We start from the raw sequence: 14,290 nt of genomic DNA on the forward strand, positions 1-14,290 counted from the left end.
ACACACACACACACACACAAAGGCTCTTAACCCCCATGTACACACAGCCTCTCACCCATATATACACAACTCACCCACCCAGGTATTCATCCACACACACACACACACAGGGCCTAAATGACAGGAATTGAGTGGTAGAGATTAGGGATGTGAATCGTTTTAGGACGATTAAAATTATCGTCCGATAATTTTAATATCGTCTTAAACCGTTATGGAACACAATACAATACAGATTCTAACGATTTATCGTTATAAATCGTTAGAATCGTGAGCCGGCACACTAAAACCCCCTAACACCCACCCCCGACCCTTTAAATTAAATCCCCCACCCTCCCGAACCCCCCCCAAATAACTTAAATAACCTGCGGGTCCAGCGGCGGTCCGGAACGGCAGCGGTCCGGAACGGGCTCCTGCTCCTGCATCTTGTCGTCTTCGGCCGGCGCCATTTTCCAAAATGGCGCCGAAAAATGGCGGCGGCCATAGACGAAAAAGATTGGACGGCAGGAGGTCCTTCCGGACCCCCGCTGGACTTTTGGCAAGTCTCGTGGGGGTCAGGAGGCCCCCCACAAGCTGGCCAAAAGTTCCTGGAGGTCCAGCGGGGGTCAGGGAGCGATTTCCCGCCGCGAATCGTTTTCGTACGGAAAATGGCGCCGGCAGGAGATCGACTGCAGGAGGTCGTTCAGCGAGGCGCCGGAACCCTCGCTGAACGACCTCCTGCAGTCGATCTCCTGCCGGCGCCATTTTCCGTACGAAAACGATTCGCGGCGGGAAATCGCTCCCTGACCCCCGCTGGACCTCCAGGAACTTTTGGCCAGCTTGTGGGGGGCCTCCTGACCCCCACGAGACTTGCCAAAAGTCCAGCGGGGGTCCGGAAGGACCTCCTGCCGTCCAATCTTTTTCGTCTATGGCCGCCGCCATTTTTCGGCGCCATTTTGGAAAATGGCGCCGGCCGAAGACGACAAGATGCAGGAGCAGGAGCCCGTTCCGGACCGCTGCCGTTCCGGACCACCGCTGGACCCGCAGGTTATTTAAGTTATTTGGGGGTGGGGGATTTAATTTAAAGGGTCGGGGGTGGGTTTTAGGGGGTTTTAATGTGCCGGTTTTTCGATTTTTCGATTTTTCGATTTTTTAACGATTTTCACGATTTTTCACGATATTTTACCCCCCCAAACGGCAACAATACGATTCCCTCCCCCTCCCAGCCGAAATCGATCGTTAAGACGATCGAGGACACGATTCACATCCCTAGTAGAGATGTGTATCGTGTGATCGATCGTCTTAACGATCGATTTCGGCTGGGGGGGGAGGGAATCGGATCGTCGCGGTTTTGTTTCTTTAAATAACGTGTAAATCGTAAATCGGGGGAGGGCGGGAAAACCGGCACACTAAAACATCCCTAAAACCCACCCTGACCCTTTAAAATAAATCCCCCACCCTCCCGAACCCCCCCAAAATGTCTTAAATTACCTGGGGTCCAGTGGGGGGGTCCCGTTGTGATCTTCCACTCTCGGGCGTCGGGCGCGTTGATAGAAAATGGCGCCGGCGCTACCTTTGCCCTGTGACAGGGCAAAGGTAGCGCCGGCACCATTTTGGTTCCTGTTCCCCGATGTCACGAGCGTAGGAGATCGCTCCCGGACCCCCGCTGGACCCCCAGGGACTTTTGGCCAGCTTGGGGGGGCCTCCTGACCCCCACAAGACTTGCCAAAAGTCCAGCGGGGGTCCGGGAATGACCTCCTGCACTCGAATCGTGTTGCCGTACGGCCGCCGCCATTTTGCTGTACGGCAATATGGCCGGCGCCAAATGGCACCGGCCATATTGCCGTATGCCGTATGCCATACGCTCGTGACGTCGGGGAACAGGAACCAAAATGGCGCCGGCGCTACCTTTGCCCTGTCATATGACAGCTAATAAATATATTGTGACATTACTCCAATTTTTAAATCTTTATTAGTGAAAAATATCAAAAAACACATCCCACATTTAATCCATAATACCCCACACAATAGATATTATATTTTGATTAAAATCTATTTCATCATACTCATCCATACATCCTATATATCACTCATACAAAGATCAGTCAATCTCTTATAAAACAATTTTCAAACTTTCAAGTTAAACATCAAATACAAATTCTTCTTAACAATTATCCAATTGTAGATACAAATTGTTTTACAAGCAGAAAGAGTCACATTGCACATGTATTTCTGCGTTACTACAACGCCATTCCTCTTGATCTCTCTTTTATTCTCTCTACATGTTTCGCCTTCCCTTAGGCTTCTTTAGGAGAGCTTATTCAAAACGTCTCCCACTGCTCATATATCCAACATCTATCCACAGGGCGTTCTGCACGTCCCAAAGAATTTACCCAGACGTACAGCTTGGCACATCCCCGACTTTTTTCATAACGTCTCAATCATTTCAAATGCATGGAACACCACATCTCAAATGCGTTTAAACTTTCCAATTTTAAAACAAACAAACACCGACACCTTATATCAGAGTAAACGCTGCCATCGAGTGAATCAAACGGAATTCGCTCGATGGCAGCGTTTACTCTGATATAAGGTGTCGGTGTTTGTTCACCCTTCAATCACCAGCAGGACGGGGTCCTCTCTCTCTCTCTGTCGTCAGCTGCCATAGGACAAGCTCTATGGTGGCCTGCCAAGTTGTCGGGCAGGCGGTGGCAGGAATTGCGTTTATCCTAATGTTATCTCCTGCTGTCACGGGATTGATCTTGCAGTAAGAGCTGTGAGATTGGCCCCGTGTTTGGATAAACGTGACTCCTGCTGCCCATGGTGGGTGATGTAGGCCAGGGTATATATGAATCCATTGATCGGATCGGGCAGGGGTTTGGTTTATCCTGCCCAATATGATGTACTAAATTGGGGTGGCACTTGCCTCCCTGTAGTGACACCTATGGGCGAGGATTCACTGAATCCCTTGAAGGCTCTGACCGCACACCACTGGATATATAGACGTATAACCCCACCCCGGTGTGCTTGTTGTTAAGGTTGGGACTTAAAAGAATTTTATTGTCTCTTTGGGGCAGGAACCCTGACTTGCTAAACACAGTCTCCTTTTTGCCCAAGGCGTGAGTTCTTTATTGGGTGGGGGAAACGTTTCCTTTCAGGGCCCCGAGTGCTAAGGGTGTTTGCCGATCTGTATAGTCCTAGGAGAGGGATACACAATAGTAGAGTTCCACTATGGGCTATCTATACCAGAACAAACCACTCTAGCCGCCGTGGTAGTGTCAAAAATAAAGTTTTCTGGCAGGAAGCAGTTAGATATGGCACAAATGATTCAATTCTCAGGCTTACAATAAAGCCTTTCAAGTTACAGTTCTTTCTCTCAACCTGTGCAGAAGTATCCCTCATAGGGACCCAGGGTATCCCCACCTTCTAGGGAGTGGAGGAGTGAATACCCTGGGTGGGAAATGTACCCGCTTTTGTTGTGTGGCAGGGATTCCCCTCCGGCCCTGGATAGAAAAGGACAACACACTCTTGGCACAGAGAGTTTACAAGTCCCTCTCTCTCCCCAGGGGCAAAGATTCTGGGTGGGTGTCCTCGGTAATGTCATAAAAGTCCTTACACATGGTTTTGTTTCCTTGTTCCTGCATCCCTGATAGGAGGAATCCTTCCTGAACAGCAGCTCCTGACATTCCCTTTAGGTAGAAAGGGGCAGCCAAACACTTCCTCCTCCTGAGTCTCAAAACAAAGTTTCTTCCCTTCAGGCCGATATGGCGGAGCGCACTGTTAACCTGCGGTTGGACGCGGGTTTGACGCGCTAGTTTTACCCCTTATTCAATAAGGGGTAATAGCACGTCGAAAACGCGCGGCCAACCCCCCCGAAACTAATAGCGCCCTCAAATGCATGTTGATGGCCCTATTAGTTATTTCTGCGCGATTCAGAAAGTAAAATGTGCAGCCAAGCCGCACATTTTACTTTCAGAAATTAGCGCCTACCCAAAGTTATATATAGTTATACAATGTTAGGTTCCATATTAGGTGCTACCACCCAAAAAAGAAATCTAGGCGTCATAGTGGATAATACATTGAAATCGGTTCAGTGTGCTGCAGCAGTCAAAAAAGCAAACAGAATGTTGGGAATTATTAGAAAGGGAATGGTGAATAAAACGGAAAATGTCATAATGCCTCTGTATCACTCCATGGTGAGCCCGCACCTTGAATACTGTGTACAATTCTGGTCACCACATCTCAAAAAAGATATAGTTGCGATGGAGAAGGTATAGATAAGGGCGACCAAAATGATAAGGGGAATGGAACAGCTCCCCTGTGAGGAAAGACTAAAGAGGTTAGGATTTTTCAGCTTGGAGAAGAGACGGCTGAGGGGGGATATGATAGAGGTCTTTAAAATCATGAGAGGTCTAGAACTGCTAGATGTGAATCGGTTATTTACTCTTTCAGATAATAGAAAGACTAGGGAGCACTTCATGAAGTTAGCATGGGGCACTTTTAGAACTAATCGGAGAAAGTTCTTTTTCACTCAACGCACAATTAAACTCTGGAATTTGTTGCTAGAGGATGTGGTTAGTGCATTTAGTATAGCTGTGTTTAAAAAAGGATTGTATAAGTTAGTGTTGATTTTGCCCTGCTGCACCTGCAAGACAGAATTGGGACACAAAGATTCACTTTATTCATAGTAGCATTATTTACTAAATTCTTGAAATAGAAAGTTAATACTCAAACCATACTTATCTGATTGTTTTAAGGTTCTCTTCATTTAAAATATCTGTTAACTACAAACTGAAAGAAAACCAAGTTGTGTTAACTATGGAAGACTTACAGAACATTTATAATATTTTCATTACTTGTTTCTCACTGTTTAAACTTGAGATAATAAATCTTAGTTATAGCTCAGAATCTGTAAAACTTTTATCTACTTGCATTCAAGTTTTTTTCCTATTTGGGTTCTGCCTTCTCTCTCTTCCCCTGGGAGACTTGCTTGGTGGGTTCAGGACCCCTATTCATAATGGGGCAGATTTTCAAAGGGGTATGCGCGTAAGATACGCACGTAACCCCCGAAAAGCTGCCCCTTCAACCCGCTGCGCAGGCCGAGCCTATCTCAGCGGCGCGCACAAGCCCCGGGACGCGCGTAAGTCCCGGTGTTTTCCTGGAGGGGCATGTCGAGGGAGCGTGTCATGGCCGGCGTGTCATCTGGGGGCGTGGCTGAGGCCTCCGAAACTGCTCCCGGGCTGGGGAATTGCGCACCGGCAGCTGGCCGGCGCGCGCGAGTTATGCCTGCCTCGGGCAGGTGTAACTTTTATAATAAAGGTAGGGGGGGTTTAGATAGGGCTGGGGGTGGGTTAGGTAGGGGAAGAGAGGGGAAGGTGGAGGGAGGTGGAAGGAAAGTTCCCTCTGAGGCCGCTCCGATTTTGGAGCGGCCTCGGAAGGAACGGAGGCAGGCTGCGCGGTTCGGCACGCGCAGGCTGCCGATTTTGCACAGCCTTGCGCGCGCCGACCCCGGATTTTAATAGATACACGCGTATCTATTAAAATCCGGTGTACTCTTGTTTGCGCCGGGTGCATGAACAAAAGTACGCGCGCGCGTACTTTTTAAAAATCTGCCCCAATATTGGGAGACCCGGTAAGAAGGAGAATTCCTTTCCTATCCTTTCACCCTCTGGGCAATTAGAATTTGTGACTTCTCTGATACCACCTGAAACCCCATTGCTGTTCTAACGCTGCCTCTACCACTGCAGCGGGAGGCAACAGGACCAGCGTGGCACTTGGCGGCTGGGCACAAGGTGTGACAAGTGCCTCCTTCTGAATGTTGGGTGTCCGAGGCAAGACTCTCCTGTGTCTGGACATCTACAGCATGAAACTCTCCTGAGCTAGGATGCCCCTTCTGGGCTGGTTCTGCAGGAGCTGTAGATAGACTGGACCAGGCAAGGTTGTGGACAGGCTGGATCAGGCAAGGCTGTGGACAAGCTGGATGTGGCAACGCTGTAGACAGGGTGGACCAGACAAGGCTGTGGACAAGCTGGATGTGGCAACGCTGTAGACAGGGTGGACCAGACAAGGCTGTGGTCAGGCTAGATCAGGCAAGGCAGGGTCTGTGGGCGAACACAGGACAAGGGCAGGATGCAACACCACCAGACTAGGACAGGGCTGGAACAAGACAGAACAGAGGCTAAGCAAGGCAACACAGAATGAATATGCCTGAAGACAGCTTGGCATATGGCCTGTAGGCCACTGGGTAATAGAATGAGGCCAGATAGGCCACAAGACAGACAAAGCAAAGGGCAGAAGGCCCAAAGGCTGCAAGGCATGGCAAGGCAATGCAAGGAATGAGAAGGCCAGAAGGTCGCAAGGCAAGGCTAGGCAAAGCAAGGAGTGAGAAGGCAAGATAACCGCAAGGCAAGGCAAGAAGCGAGAGGCCGGATGGCTGCAAGGCAAGACAAGGCAAGGAGTGAGAAGACTGGATGGCCATAAGGAAAGGCTAGAGGAAAAGTAGCGAGAAAGACGGAAACCAGGACAAGGAGCCAAAGGTAACTCCATGAACCAACAAGATGGTTATGTCAGAGCTGGATTACATAAGGCAGAGATCAGGGCGTGGCAAGAGCAGAGAAGAAAAGCTCTGCCAGCCTGAAGAGTATGCTTGCTGAGGTCCTCTGCTGGAGGGGAGGCTGCAAGACAGGCTATATCATGAAACCTGGGAAGAGATGGTGAAGACAGTTCTGAGCAGGGCTCACCAGAGGCCTCTGCTGATAGGGAGGCGTCATAGTCAGGGTATGATGAGGCTGCATAGCAGCTGAAATTATGATACTGCGTCTTGATAGACAAGACTCGGTTATATCTCAGTTTAAAAATTTCTGTGAACAACAGGAGAAAGATATATCTGGTTTAAAACAAGCTAATATTGCGATTGTTAAAAATAATCTTTCATTTCATAGAAGAATAGAATATCTGGAGAGATAATCAAAGCATTTAAATTTGCGTGTTCTGAATTTTGTGAATGATATGCTTAAACCATTTTTTTTTCTGAGGTTTTACTGATTTCTGATGAAGTTTATCCAGCAATTAAAACCTATTTACCTATTTGTGGTAAAGTTAAAGCTCCTTCTTTGAGGACAGCTGAATTTTCTGAGTCTAATGAGGTATCTGCACTGCTTATGCAAAATACTTCTCAAAGAGCTACTAGTTTGGTTTCTTTTGAATTTGAGCAAGATGTTAATCTTATACTGCACTCGTAGTTTCATAGTGTAAGGAATTATAAGGTTATACTGTATCCTGTGGGTTACTGCCTGCTTTCCTCCCCCTTCTCTCTCTCTTTTTCTCTCTGAGGGGAGTGAAGTGCTACTGAAGATTATCACTTATTTACGTTTATATACGATCCAAGAACTCCAGGACATCACAGCTGTTTGTCTCAGAATCAGACCTGTTTTGTCTCAGACCTTTCAGATTTACTGCTTTGGATAATGCAAACAACTTATACCTTTTAAGTAAGAAACTTATAACACTAAAACAACAACTGGGAAAAATGCCTAGCTTCCATTAACACACTACTCACAAATCTCCACCTCGGCTTAAACACTACAAAAACGGAACTGCTCTTCATATCCTAACACCAAACACTCAAACCTTCCCTCACCAATGACCCAGCATTCAGTTCCATTTCAGCTCAGCCCTTTGTAGGAGATCTCGGGGTCATAATCGATCAGCAATTGAACCTCAAAAAATATATTAATACCATCCTTAAAGAAGGTTTCTATAAGCTTAACGTGCTAAAGAAACTAAAACCCCTACTCCATACCCATGATTTCCGCACCGTCATTCAGGCCACACTCACATCCAAAATGGACTACTGCAACTCCCTGCTGCTAGGCCTTCCCTCCTCCACCTTAAAACTGCTGCAAATGCTCCAGAATGCAGTTGCGAGAACTATCACATGTGCCTGTAAATACGATCACAAAACCCCGGTCCTCAAATACCTCCATTGGCTCCCTTTACCCTCACGCATCCTCTATAAAATCCTTACCATTATCCATAAATCTATCTTCAGACACAACTCCAACTGGCTCGAAGAACCTTTCTGTCTTGCACCCTCTGACCGCCCTACCAGAGCATCTAACAATGGTTCCCTCCACATTCCTTCTCTCAAGAAGGCACACCTCACCTCCACAAGGGCATGAGCCCTCTCCATTGCCAGTCCAACCTGCTGGAATCAACTACCCACTAGAGATGTGAATCGTGTGCCCGATCGTCTTAACGATCAGGTTCGGATGGTGGGAGGGAAAAATCGGATCGTTAGAGATTGTGAATTGGAATCGGAACGATTCCAATTCACATTGTTAATTTTTTAGTGAGGCCTGAGCAGATAAACAAAACCCCACCGAACCCCCCCCCCAAAAAAAAGTTAAATTACCTGGTGGTCCAGTGCAGGGGGGGGGGGGGTCCCCGGCGCGATCTCCCGCTCTCGGGCCATCGGCGCCATTTTGGCTACCACTGATAAAAAGGCACCGATGGCCCGAAAAAATAAAACCCACCCCGACCCTTTTCAAATTACCCCTTTGCTTCTCCCATCCTCCCGACCCCCCCAAAAACCTTTTACATGTACCTGGTGGTCTAGCGGGGGGTCCGGGAGCCATCCCTTCAATCGTGCCGGTGCCGGTGGTTTCAAAATGGCGCCGATCGCCTTTGCCCTTAACTTGTCACAGGGAGCGACCGTCGCTCCCTGTGACAAGGTAAGGGCAAAGGCGATCGACTGCCAGTATGGCGCCGATCGCTGTGACAAGGTAAGGGCAAAGGCGATCGGCGCCATACTGGCAGTCGATCGCCTTTGCCCTTACTTGTCACAGGGAGTGACGGTCGCTCCCTGTGACAAGTTAAGGGCAAAGGCGATCGGCGCCATTTTGAAACCTCCAGCACCGGCACGATTGAAGGGATGGCTCCCGGACCCCCCGCTAGACCACCAGGTATATGTAAAAGGTTTTTGGGGGGGTCGGGAGGGTGGGAGAAGCAAAGGGGTAATTTGAAAAGGGTCGGGGTGGGTTTTTTTTTTTCGGACCATCGGTGCCTTTTTATCAGTGGTAGCCAAAATGGCGCCGATGGCCCGAGAGCGGGAGATCGCGCCGGGACCCCCCCCCCACTGGACCACCAGGTAACTTAACATTTTGGGGGGGTTCGGGAGGGTAAGGAATTTCTTTTAAAAGGTCAGGGTGGGTTTAGGGGTTGTTTTGGTGTGCAGGTTTTCCCGCCCTCCCCCAAATAATTCCCGTGCCCTATTTAACGATACAATATAAATGCTCCTGACAATAAATCGTAGGCATTTGTATTGTATCGTGTACTCTAACGGTTTAGAACGATTTTAAAATTATCGGACGATAATTTTAATCGTTCAAAAACGATTCACATCCCTACTACCCACTTACATTCGACTAGAACCTTGTACCATCAAATTCAAAAATAAATTAAAGACCTGGCTCTTCAAACAGGCTTACCCTGACTAGCTCCACGGTGTTTCTAATCCACTAAACCAATTCTCTACTGCGCTACCTCCCCAGCTGCACCAAAACAAGAGCACACCTCTAAATTATTGCAATTACCCAATTATACCTTAAATCCTGCCATTTCTACATTTTCTAATATATATCCTATGAATCTGAATATGAACGTACTCTTCAAAATATTGCAAATATCATAATATATTATTCCATGTAAATATTCAGCAAGCTACATATCTTGGTTTAATTTGTTAAGTTTTTTCAGTTTGACCTCTATTCCTGCCAATATTCCAGCTTCTTTCCCTTTCGTTTACTGTATACCCTACCCTTGTCCTTGTTAGATGTATTTTCACCCTTCAGTTCGGATGTAAACTGGTATGATATTACCACTATTACCGGTATAGAAAAATGTTTAAACAAATAAATAAATAATAAATAAATAAAGCCTAGCATATTACAGGTGAACTCAGCGCAATACACATTAGGATAACCTTAACTTGCTTAGGGTGTTAATAACCTTAGCTAAAGATCCCCATAACTTTAGAGGATTTTTCTCAGTCTCATCACTGGTGATGTCTGTTACTGAGCCGTGAGTGATGACGTAGTTCAGAGGCTGTCCATGGGATGGAAGCACATATTAAGGTTTCCAATCATTGTGAAGCTAAGAGGACTTGTCAGATCCCTAGAGAGGAAAACGTGGCAAGTAGGAGAATTCTCGTATGCACAGTGCCCTCCAGGATGCTGAAGCTCAACTGCTTGGTTGCAGGGAGTGGCAGAGTGCGATGGCTCATGTCATCTTTCAATGGTGTTAATGGATCTTCTTCAGTGCCGCCCTCCTGAGCCATGCTCCCATGCTATTTTTAAGAGCCCAGATATGCATATTCAGGAGCTCATACATAGTAACACAGGAACAGTAAATGGGGTCTCTTCATTTCGGACTGCTGGACACTTTTTTCTTAAGCTGGTCATCCATCCAGCATGTGACAGCTGCTGACTAGTTGCATGATAGAATCCAGGGAGCTAACTTGGCCATGTGACAGAGCTAACCTGTCTGATAAGACTATCTTCCAGGATTGAAGGGTTTTGTCTCCAGACAGAACTAAGCTCTATTGCAGGTCTTGGATCTGTGCTACACATACACACACACACACACACATACATACATACAAACACACTCACTGCCTATATTGTCTTAGGTCAGTTCTGTTTACAGAGAAAAACTCTGATTCCATCAGAGGGGCCTGGTTAATCAGTTTGTGCTGGCAGACCAGATAATTCAGCCACATATTGATATTGTGGCCAAAGTTCATCATCTCTGTATTTCTCTGCTGAAAAACAAGCATCCGTTGTGAAGTTAAAATCCATATTTTGCTGCATTCAGTAGTAAAACTTCAGATCTCGCCCTACAATGGAGTCATGGAGTTATTTATGGGACAAAAAGTCTGGATTTTACCTGATCTCTCTAGTGTCTACCCAAGAACAGAGGAAACATTTCTTAGTTCTCAGAAAGATGCTTTAGATGTAGGGGCTAGTTTTTTTTCTTAGACTTTCATGTACGTGTTTTGTGAAGTATGAAAATTTAGAATATATTTTTGTTTTAACCTGTGCAGTTAAAAAAAAAATTTGGATAGGTAACAATAGACTGCTTAGTGCTTATATCCATGTATCTGAAACGTGATCTATTGTTAGCAGATTGTTATTCATACTCTCTCTACAGGTTTTCTTCTGTTGTTGTGTTTTTCCCCCTCCCCTTTCTTTTTTATGTTTAAATTTAATGGTACTATAATATTTTTTATCTTTTTTATGTTTTATTTCCTTTGGTTTATAATTTTTTGGCATTATGCTTTTTCTTTGTTACAAGTTCGTCTTGTAATAGTTATAATTTTGCAATAAATATAAATGTTAAAAAAATACTTTCTCAGGAAACATGAGGCTAAGAGAGATGTATTTAAATTCTTGCGCAGAATCTACATTACTCCTGTGAGAGTACAAATCGAATCTAACAGATACTGATTTATGTGTAAAATGCCAAACCTCTCCTGGTTCGGTATCTCCTTTTTTTTGGTCCTGTCCTCCAGTAAATATTTTGGGGCATAAGATCACCAGGTTTCTTGGTATTATCCTGAGTCACACTGTTAATTGCACAGTTGATACAGTATTGTTTAATGATGTCTCTCTCTTGTGAATTGGAGATAAAGGGGGAAACGTTTGGTGGGGAAAGCCTTTTTATTGGGCAAAAAGTCAATATTATTGATATGGTGAGTCACTACACTGCCTTCCTTTTGGCAATGGTGCAATTCATTACATTTTATGAAGCAAATGGAGAATTTAGCGAGTAAAACTTCAGTTTTGCAAAGACTGTTCTTTCTTGTGTAACCCTTTGTCGGGGAGTTCTGCTTTCCAAGGGCATTCAAACTAATTTTATCTCTGGGCTATTCCGACGAGCATGTCTCTCTTCTCTCTTTGTCCTCAAGGGATGGGTCCTGTTTGTGGGGGAAAGCTCAAGCTTATGGCCCAGGCAGTGAAGTATTTCTAGCTCCTTCTTACTTAACTTTTATGCTGTTCCTGGGACAAACAAGCAGGGCAAGGTACTGGGTGTTCAATATAAAAGTTTACAGATTCTTTAAAGTTAAATCAAAGTCCAATTTATCCAAACAGTTGATATTACAGTTGTCTGGTTTACAGTTGTTAATCTTCCTTTGGGTATGTGTCCTTTTTCTCAGAAAAATCCTACCTGAGTCCAGTTGTTAATTTCCAGTCACCCAATTTGTGTCCTGGTCCCTTTGGGTGGAGATCCTGTGGTGGGTCTCCATGATCTTGGTCCTTTTTCCTGATATCAGTGGCTTGTGACTTCTCTGAAGGAAAAGTCTATGGAGAATGGGAAATTGGCTGCCCCAGCCTTGTGGGGAGGGGTGGAATACCTTCTTATTTTCAAAGATCTCTTTGTGGCCGATGTTACACTGTCAATGGTGCTTGCCTCTTCTAGAAAGTAGAAGAAGGTACACGGGTCCCCAGCCCTTGTCCTTTGGGTCTGGGGGGGGGCGGGGTTGCCTTATACAAAAAGGTTCAAGGTTTAAACAACAGTCCCAATCTCAAAAACAGGATAAGTTCTAGCCATAAAAAATTCCACACTGGGTAGTGCTGTCACTGGTGATTGCCTCCCCTAGGGTCCAGAGGGGTGGCTCACAGGTCTTCAGCCCCTGGTCCCAAGATTGGGTACATCCCTCTCCAAGCAAACCAAGGTTTTCCCCAGAATGAAATTCCAAAAAGGAATCTGGTGAAAATCTATCTCTCATCCAAAAATGATGCAGGCCCTCTCAGACAGGGAGTGTAACATAGAAATGACGGCAGAAGAAGACCAAATGGCCCAGCAAGCTTTCACACTTTTTTTTTTAATCTCTCATACTTATCTGTTACTCTTGGCCTTTAGTAACCTTTTGGTTCTATTTCCCTTCCACCCCCGCCATTAATGTTGGATGCTGGAACTGCTTCTAATTGAAGTATCTAGCTTAATTGGTTAGGGGTAGTAACCGCCGCAATAAGCAAGTTACTCCTATGCATATTTGTTTACCCAGCCTGTGCAATTCAGTCCTTGTTTGTTGTTATCTGGATATAAATCCACTTTTCTTCATCCCCCCCTGCTGATGAAGCAGAGAGCTACTCTGGATATGTATTGAAAGTTAAGTATCAGACTTAATTGATTCAGGGTATTAACCATCATAACAAGCAAGCTACACCCATGCTTATTTGTTTACCCAGACTGTGTAATTCAGTCCTTGTTGGTTGTTGTCTGAATATAAAATCATCTTTTCTTCATTCCCCCTTGCCGATGAAGCAGAGAGCTACACTGGATATGGATATGCATTGAAAGTGAAGTATCAGGCTTGTTTGGTTTGGGGTAGTAACTGCCAAAACAAGCAAGCTACTCCCTGCTTTTTTGTGAATGCAAATCCTTTTTTTCTACATTTCTCTTGCCGTTGAAGCATAGAGCACTGTTTGAGTTGCATTAACCGTGTGTATGTTTATTACATAAGGGTATTATCTCTAGGTATTAGCTGTCTTTCCTGCAAGCCACCCTCTCTTCATTCACATCCTCTAGACTTTATGGATCCACAGTGTTTATCCCACGCCCCTTTGAAGTCCTTCACAGTTTTGGTCTTCACCACTTCCTCTGGAAAGGTGTTCCAGGCATCCACCACCCTCTCCGTGAAGAAATACTTCCTGACATTGTACTAAGAACATAAGAACATGCCATACTGGGTCAGACCAAGGGTCCATCAAGCCCAGCATCCTGTTTCCAACAGTGGCCAATCCAGGCCATAAGAACCTGGCAAGTACCCAAAAACTAAGTTTATTCCATGTTACCGTTGCTAGTAATAGCAGTGGCTATTTTCTAAGTCAACTTAATTAATAGCAGGTAATGGACTTCTCCTCCAAGAAGTTATCCAATCCTTTTTTAAACACAGCTATACTAACTGCACTAACCACATCCTCTGGCAACAAATTCCAGAGTTTAATTGTGCATTGAGTAAAAAAGAACTTTCTCCGATTAGTTTTAAATGTGCCCCATGCTAACTTCATGGAGTGCCCCCTAGTCTTTCTATTATCCGAAAGAGTAAATAACCGATTCACATCTACCCGTTCTAGACCTCTCATGATTTTAAACACCTCTATCATATCCCCCCTCAGCCATCTCTTCTCCAAGCTGAAAGGTCCTAATCTCTTTAGTCTTTCCTCATAGGGGAGCTGTTCCATTCCCCTTATCATTTTGGTAGCCCTTCTCTTTACCTTCTCCATCGCAATTAAATTTTTTTTGAGATGTG

The sequence above is a fragment of the Rhinatrema bivittatum genome, chromosome 10, assembly GCF_901001135.1.
Source record: "Rhinatrema bivittatum chromosome 10, aRhiBiv1.1, whole genome shotgun sequence".
In the NCBI taxonomy this organism is placed as follows: domain Eukaryota; kingdom Metazoa; phylum Chordata; class Amphibia; order Gymnophiona; family Rhinatrematidae; genus Rhinatrema; species Rhinatrema bivittatum.